Source organism: Anomaloglossus baeobatrachus, unplaced genomic scaffold, assembly GCF_048569485.1.
Source record: "Anomaloglossus baeobatrachus isolate aAnoBae1 unplaced genomic scaffold, aAnoBae1.hap1 Scaffold_494, whole genome shotgun sequence".
Lineage (NCBI taxonomy): Eukaryota > Metazoa > Chordata > Amphibia > Anura > Aromobatidae > Anomaloglossus > Anomaloglossus baeobatrachus.
Window position 1 is genome coordinate 144,446 of NW_027444292.1, and position 8,381 is coordinate 152,826.

General features: G+C 43.8%; 1 pseudogene; it reads left to right on the plus strand.

The window, feature by feature from the left end:
* Positions 1 to 6,370: 6,370 nt before the first annotated feature.
* Positions 6,371 to 6,577, plus strand: LOC142282077 (U2 spliceosomal RNA; annotated as a pseudogene).
* The last annotated feature ends 1,804 nt before the right edge of the window (positions 6,578 to 8,381 follow it).

Consider the following 8,381-nt stretch of genomic DNA (forward strand, 5'->3'; position numbering starts at 1 on the left):
CCCAGCCTCGTCTCATCACAACGTGCAGTGGAGGACTATGACGAGGAGGAAGATGAAGACATGGAGCAACTCTCCGACCAAATTGAGGATATGACATGCATACCAGTCATATGCTCAGTTCAGCGTGGCTGGCCAGAGGACAGGGTAGATGAGGAGGAGGAGGAGGAGAAGGAGGAGGACAGCATGTTCAGTCATCGTGTTGGTCTGGATATTGAAGTGATGGCTGTTAAGAGTCTGGCGCACATGGATGACTTTATGGTAAGCTGCCTGTCTCGTGACCCTCGCGTTAAGAACATCTTGGCCGACAATCATTACTGGTTGGTAACACTGTTAGACCCACGCTACAAGGAGAACTTTATGTCTCTTATTCCCGAGGCGGAGAGGTCAGCCAAAATGCAGCAGTTCTGGAAGGCCATAGTCACGGAAGTAGGCAAAGCATTCCCTTCACAAAACGCTAGCGTCATAATTGTAACACTATTAGTTAAAAGAAAGGGATAAACTGTAAAAAAAACAAAATAAGGCATAACTTTTTTTTAACATCAATTTTTTTTTTTTAGATTTAACCAAAGAATGTGCACATTTGTTATAATAAACAAGTGAAAAATGTTGAAAATCAGTCATCCAAAGGTGTGTGAAAAAAAAATATATATATGGTACCAATAAAAATGTCACTTTGTCCTGCAAAGAATGCAGCCCCCCACATTATTTTTTTCCTCTGTGCGGCCCATACACCCAGCCGAGTTTGAGACCCCCTGCCTTACACTATATAGATATCATGTTCATTCCCCATCTATCTTGCTCAGGAGAGCATCTCCCTCCCCCGGCACCAAGAGCAGCTCATACTGAATTGTTACAATGACTACATTGACACCCCCATACTTTGCACTGACGAGGGGCAAGCACCCCGAAACACCGTGTCTGCAAATTGGGATTCTGATCTGGCTTATATATCCTGAGTCATATTGCAATGGATTGTTGAAAATCCACTTGTGACTTTTAGGATCGCTACTTCCAATAGGTGGCGCTGTGCTAGAGTTTGTCTCCTTTACTGGAGAGACAATTTGTACATTGACTAGTAACACTGCACACAGAAATGCACCTTAATATTCCACTGTTAACCCTTTCCTCCCAGCAGTAACACACAACTCCTCACCTTGATATCATGGTGATTTATGGTCAGAATGACTTCAATGCGATCAGTGATTTCTATTCTAGCTCTGCTCACATAGATTTTATATCCACACTCAACTATAGGCCGTTCTTCATATTTTGGGGGTTTTTAGTCAGATATACTAGTTTGTGCCTGTATAGTATTGGTGTAGATGGGAGTGTAGGGCATGGGTTACATGGCACTGTGGTGGGATACTGATGGGAGGTATTGGTGCTGTGTTTGAGGCTTCTACTGGGTATTTTCCTACAAATACTGGAACAGCTCACTGCTTAGAATGATCCTTCCCAGCTCTATAATATATTATATATACCCCACAATGCAGGCTCACACACACATTTGTCTCAAGTGTGTTGTAGGGACACAGATACAGTCTTGGTCATGTGACTAAAGGCTACTTTACACACTGCGATATCGGTCCTGATATCGCTAGTGTGGGTACCCGCCCCCATCTGTTGCGCGACACGGGCAAATTGCTGCCCATGCTGCACAACACCGAACAGAACCAGTCACACATACTTACCTGCCCGGCGACGTCGCTGTGACCGGCGAACCGCCTCCTTTCTAAGGGGGCGGTTCGTGCGGCGTCACAGCAACGTCACTGAGCGACCGCCCAATAGCAGTGGAGGGGCTTTGAGGCAGGTAAGGAGAGGTTCCTCGTTTCTGCGGTGTCACACGGAGCAATGTGTGCTGCCGCAGGAGCGACGAACTACATCGTTACTGCTGCAGTAACGATAATCGAGAATGGAGACCCATGTCACCGATGAGCGATTTTGCACGTTTTTGCAACGATGCAAAATCGCTCATCGGTGTCACACGCAGCAACATCGCTAATGCGGCCGGATGTGCGTCACAAATTCCGTGACCCCAACGACTCCGCATTAGCGATGTCGCAGCGTGTAAAGCCCCCTTTAGTGGGAGTGGTGTACAGGGTCTTAGCAGTAAAGAGTATTCCATATTTCTGCCAGATACCCACAGAGATATTGAAATCTGAAAAAAGAGACTTCTGCTCATTGAAGGTAAGAACTGCTCACATAGCGTTCAACTCCACAGCAAACGTGTGCTCTAGCACTGGCATCTCAGCAGGGATATTCCCCTACTACACATGTGTGTCTGGGTCGCTGTGACAGTTTACAGGACATAACTCAGGGCACCTAGACAGAAGGCAGATGGACTACTTTCTATTTCTGGTGTAGAGCTTAGTACAATATATATATATATACTATTACATGTGACACATGTACCTTGTATTACCATTATTCGCTGTATATGAACCCCTTTTCTCCGGGCATTATTTGTCTATAGCATTTTTCACGAACCTGAGGCAACTGAGAACCCTTCAGTGAAGGAATTCCACTAACCCTCACAATACCAACCAGGGGCCTCCCTGCAGTAACTCAGGTAGTTGTACCCATTCTCTTTCCGCATTCTATGTGTTCTTCTTCTTTCTTCTTTTTTTTCTTTTTTCTTCTTTTTATTTCTATCATGTAGTTCAGGGGTTTATAGATATATGTCCTGCATCTCATATTTCCTTTAGTGGTGCTTCTTACCCATTCTCATATCATTTACCCTAGTATTTCATGATCCTGAGGCGACTGAGAACCCTTTAATAAAGGAATCCTTTTTCACTTGAATTGTCAAGTGATACTTACCAGTGACTATCACGTAATGTTACAGGTAGTTGCATTTTCTTCCTCTTCTTTCTCTCCTTTCTTCTTTGTCACACGGTCCATTGTGTTATAGCCCACGTGTCATGATAACACTTGTACCATCTTTTCATTTAGATTCCACCTACAATTATTTACCGATTCCAGTTCTGAAATAGGCTTTCATCATCTACTCACTAGAATTCTCAAGTGCATAAGGTACTGAGACATATACATGTTCACACCATTATAAAGAACAAAGTATAAACATTGAGGTTTTTCTCACACCCATGTTCCTGTGTTCTTTGATATGATATGTGTTCATTTCCTTCACTATATAGGATTGCAAGTTTTCCATTTGTACCTTAATGGCAATGACGCTATACAATTGAACACATATCATCCTGTTATCCATATAGGTGTGTATTTACCTGCTTGACTATTTTTGGTTGTTTGATCCAGAATGTTTCTCCAGATAGGTCATGTGGAAATTTTCTTTCCTCAGTACAAATGTTTTCACTATGGCTTTGGAAAAATTTTTTGTATGTGCATCATGGTTATTTGACCCATTGTACTCTCAAGTAGCAATATATTGTACTGTTATGTTGTACTATGTACTAATTACGTGTTTATATGGTTTTGTAACCCTTTATGATCTTAGATAACTTTATCCTTGATAAAGACCTAAAAACAAGGTCGAAACGTTGGATGAATTATCCTTTTGCACAAATAAAGAATTTTCAGCATTCCAAGAGTTCTTTTCTTACGTTATTGATCACTATAGTGTGCCAGAGCTATTTCTATTGAATTGACTCTTATTTTTTCTGAGCACCTGCTATATACACAGTGAGCCAGACATATTCAAGTTTCATTCAGAAGGCAGAGGGAAGCCTTAGCAGCTGAGCCTATATCTTGGCTTGTGAGCATTAGAACAGGCCGGCGATTACAGGGTAACATGAAAAATGTCCAGCTTGCATTATGACTAGAACATGACAATATCCTTTTAAGTACTAACCTATGATGCGTTCCTAAGCAGTTGATGTTATATGTTCTACATTTCATTTTCTGCATACTTTACAAGTAGTAGAATTTGCTTTGATATAGGCAACTGGATTTTCACAATGAAAAGGCAAAGGATAACGCCCGAAAAAGACGCCATACATTATGTCAGTGCCATCCCTGACAAACCTGGATTGACCATGAAATACATCAATCCCCTTAAAGGTGAGTTAAAACAAGTTTTAACTAAATTGCCTTAATATTGTCATGCATTAGAATGACTGTCTTAGGTAATGATAAATATTTTCTACAGGAAGAGGAGTGTTTGCTGAAACTGAAATCGAAAAAGGGAGTTTTGTTGCAGAATATCGAGGCGAGCTCACGTATGCACTTACGATGGTAGACAACTACTCGAGATTTATGGTTGTGGTACAAGTCAAAGATCTAATGGCCCATACTGCAGCGAAGGTCTTCCAAGCACACTTATGCAGACCTCATGGCTACTCAGAGAGAGTCCTCACAGATCAAGGCACTGCCTTTGAAGCGGAAATCTTCAAGGACTTCTGCAGCTTTTACCGATGCAGGAAGATGCGCACTACACCCTACCATGCTCAAACCAATGGTTATCAACCTGCTCAGGACTTTACCCCATATTCCAGATGTGGCCTTACAAGTGATTTATATTGGGTTAACAATACGTTGGGATCACCGGATCTAATCTCCCTTTTTATACACCCTAAAATCTTGTTTGCTTTAGAATAAACAATAACATCATAAAGGTATAGCAGTACCGTTTCAAAGTTTCGGTGTCCCAAGCAGCATTCCATCAGCCTCTGGAAGGTTCCTGGCAAATTGCACAGCTCGAAGGGCATGCTTTTGAACTCGCAGAGACCCATCGGGGTGGCAAAGGCGGTCTTCTCCCGGTCTGCCTCAGCAACGGACACTTGCCAATAGCGACTAGTGAGATCAAGGGTAGAAAAATAATTTGCAGTTCTCAATGCAGCTAGCTATTCCTCAATACAGGGGAGTGGTGCTGTCCTTCTTCTTTAACAGGACCAACGGAGCTGCCCAGAGGCTACAACTGTCACGGATAACCCCAGCCTCCTTCATGTTGCTCAACATGTCCTTGGTACACTGGTAATGTGCAGGTAGTTTTGGCTTATATCTCTCTTTGATGGGTGGGTGTGCACTTGTGGGGATGTAGTGTTTGACCCCTTTTATTCTTCAAAAGTCTAGCGGATGTTTGCTGAAGACTTGCTCGTATTCTTGCACTAGCCTGTAGACCCCCTTCTTGTGATGTGAAGGTGTGGAGTCAGTGCCTACGTGTAATTCCTTACACCACTCCTCTGGCTGACTTGGTGAGCTGTCACTGAATGGGTGGGCTGAAGCAATGGTGGATGCTGCTGTTTGGATAGCATGTGTATCTACTGAGAACAGCTTATCAATGGTGGCAAATCGGAGCAGCTTAATCTCTTGCTCTCCGCAGTTCAACACTCTCATGGGCACTCTTCCCTTCCATATTAATGAATAAAACTATGATGTAAATAGCATATAGATACCCCACAAATGCAGATAAAAGTAGGTTATGGGAAAAGGGGGAAGAGAGAAACAGGAAAATAGTGGAATAAAGTATACCTTCCAGGTGGGAGAGGAAATGGCAGCACAGCCAGTGGAGGTGAAGCAAGGGGAGCCTGCAACTAAAGAGTTGAGAGCGTTATCACATGGTGACTGAGCCTGATTGTAACGGGAGCATAGAGGTGCCGATCCTGTCTTACCTGCGTTGGTGTAGAAGTGGGTGTCCTGTGGTGGAGTCAGCTGTGTGCAGTGGTGGCCGTGGGTTCTTTTATGTGCGACCGTAGTAATAGCTGCGCCCACTTCCTGTATGGGAGTGGAATGCAGTGAGGCTAATGGAACGCACACGCCTGCGCATTTGTGTTTAACGTCGCGCATGTGCAGAACGGAGAAAAGGCTGCGCTCACTTCCTAATGAAAGGGAGTGAGACGCAGCTGGGAAGGGAAGGGAAAAGATTAGGGTTTGGGGATGATGAAAGGGCTTTCTACGGGCAAGGATGGCAAAGGGTGGCAGTGACGGAAAGTCAGGCAGCCTGTCCTGTCCTGTCCTGTCCGTCCGTCTTTTTGTATCATGAATTGGAAAGACTGCAAGGGGGAGGGGAGGTGCTTGGAGGAGGAGGAGTTATTCAGATTAATTGCAGTGGGCGGCGGCTGCAAAAAGCATCATTCTTCTTGTTTTTGCTCTGCAAAACAGCCTTTTCAAGGGTTGGCTTGGGTGACAAAATGTCTTCTGTAGGCGTGGGTTTGTCTCCCTCTCCGTAAGATGTGTCCGGTATAGGCCAGGGTGCCACTCAAGGCCGTAACCAATTCGGGTTATAGCTTCTCGGCCTTTTGGCTAAGATCAAGTGTAGTTTCGGAGGACGCTACCTTGGTCGGTACTGGAAGGTGCCTGGGATTGCACGTCTGCCGGCCTTGAGGAAGTGTGTGCGCCTTCTGGTGACACATAGCCCTCTTGTGCCTGGACGGTTCCCAGGCAACGGGAGGCGATCACCTTTGTTATTTTGAAGTCCTACTGATAAACAGAAAAAAAAAAAAATTAAATCTGTTCTTATCAGTTTAATATCTGATACGTCCCCTCTCTGGGGACCATATATTAAATGGATTTTTAGAACAAGGAGATGGAAAAAATCTTGCTCTGTCCACTCCACGCATTGACCTGGTATTGCAGTACCTCCAGGACCGGTGCACCCCTTCTTAACCCAGTTTCCAAAAGCAGAACTCAATTCACCTGATTCAAATGAGCCCCATTAGTGAATTGAAAGAAAGCAAAAACTTTATATGCACCTCAATTTGGCCAATTCACTTTTCACACTTTCACCCTTTTTTTTATCTTTCACACCTTTTACTTGCTTTATTGATGCAAAAGCTGTGCCAAATAGCAAACTCATCTCCACTCAACTTGACCAACTCTGCTATGTCCCGTGCAGTATCTTATTCTCAGTCTTATCTAGATCATTTGCAATTGAATAGAATAGATCCCTTTTGGACACATTGGATTCAGCTGCTGCAGTGACTGCAGGTGTTAGAAGATGCAGACTTGGCATCAGGTGCTGTCTATCAGATTCCACTCCAATTAAAGCTTCCATTGTTTTTCGGTGTTTTCTTTGAGCAATGATGATGTCTTTAGTGATCTGTTGGCTCCCTCTCCTGGAGGAAGAGTTTGCTTGCTCTTGGACTTTCAAAAAGAGAGGTCATGATAGACATTTAGCTTCTGAGCCCAATTGGGGACAGTCATGGGTGATGAATGTTTTGCAACCTGCTGCGAAGCCTGATACCGCAATATAAGGAACGTCAAATACTAAGAATGGGCGGCCTATGAAAGAATTAGTACTTTCATTAAGCATACTTAAACGGCTAATTGGGAATAGACAAACTGTAAAAAGCCCTCTGAGAAAGCCCCTCTCTAACCTTTGTTAGTAAGCTTTTCTGTAGTCTGCCTGTTGATGTATTTTCCGTTTGAACAGTGCACAACATGAAGTGACGGAACACTGGCTTGTCACAATGTCCCCCGCTGACATCACGATAGCGCTGCTGCCTAGAAAGCCAGCTGCGCAGCAGAAGTTGCTCTTTGGGTGGGATGGTGGGCTAATGTATCTATTCCTGCTTGGTGTGAGTTTGACATGATCTAGAGCAACGAGTTCCAGCGGCTAGCGGTTGATTATTGGCTGTAATGGGGCTTTCTGGCTGGTGCCAGCCTTTCTTCTTAGCACACAGGAACCACAATCCCTACACCATGCTTCGATGGATTCTCTCATCCCAGCCCAGTAAAACTACATATTTCACACAGTTATAAGCAGCCCATGGGCATTCACCTGGATTAAAACCCATAACAGCTCATAGACCAAACAATCAATCTACCACTGGACCAAAGACAGGAAGCTAAATCCACTGCCTGCGGTAACTAACTTAATCCTATAGTCTACTCACACAACAAACCCAAGAGAAAGGAAAAAAACATTGCTTCGATTATCCATCCAATGAAAACGCATAACCATTGTGAGCCATTGGACAATGCAATTGCACACATGGTGACATGGTGCACGGCCCAATGAATCAAGTCTGTACTTCATATTCACGGTTTAAGCCCTTGGGTTCTAATGTGTCCAGAGTACATATCCAGAAAGATTCCCTTTCTTTGTGCTAAGCACAAGTCAACAATACGTTGTAAGCAGATTCTATTACCAGTCCCACACCATTTTGTGACGCATAATCGCACAGTGGCCCAATTAAGATTCCAAGTCATCGAACATGTCCCAGCCATACGCAGAGGAGGCGATAGAATTAGGAAGCTCAAAGAAAGGGAATCTTTCTGGATATATACTCTGGGCACGTTGGAACCCAAGGGCTTAAACCATGAATATGAAGAACCGACTTGATTCATTGGGCCGTGCACATTTTTTCTAACGCCCGGTTCTTTTTCGTGTTCACACTATATATGGTTCCAGTATGTATGGAGTTCCATTCTTCCTTGTTTTTTATTTGTCATGTTTGTCTGAT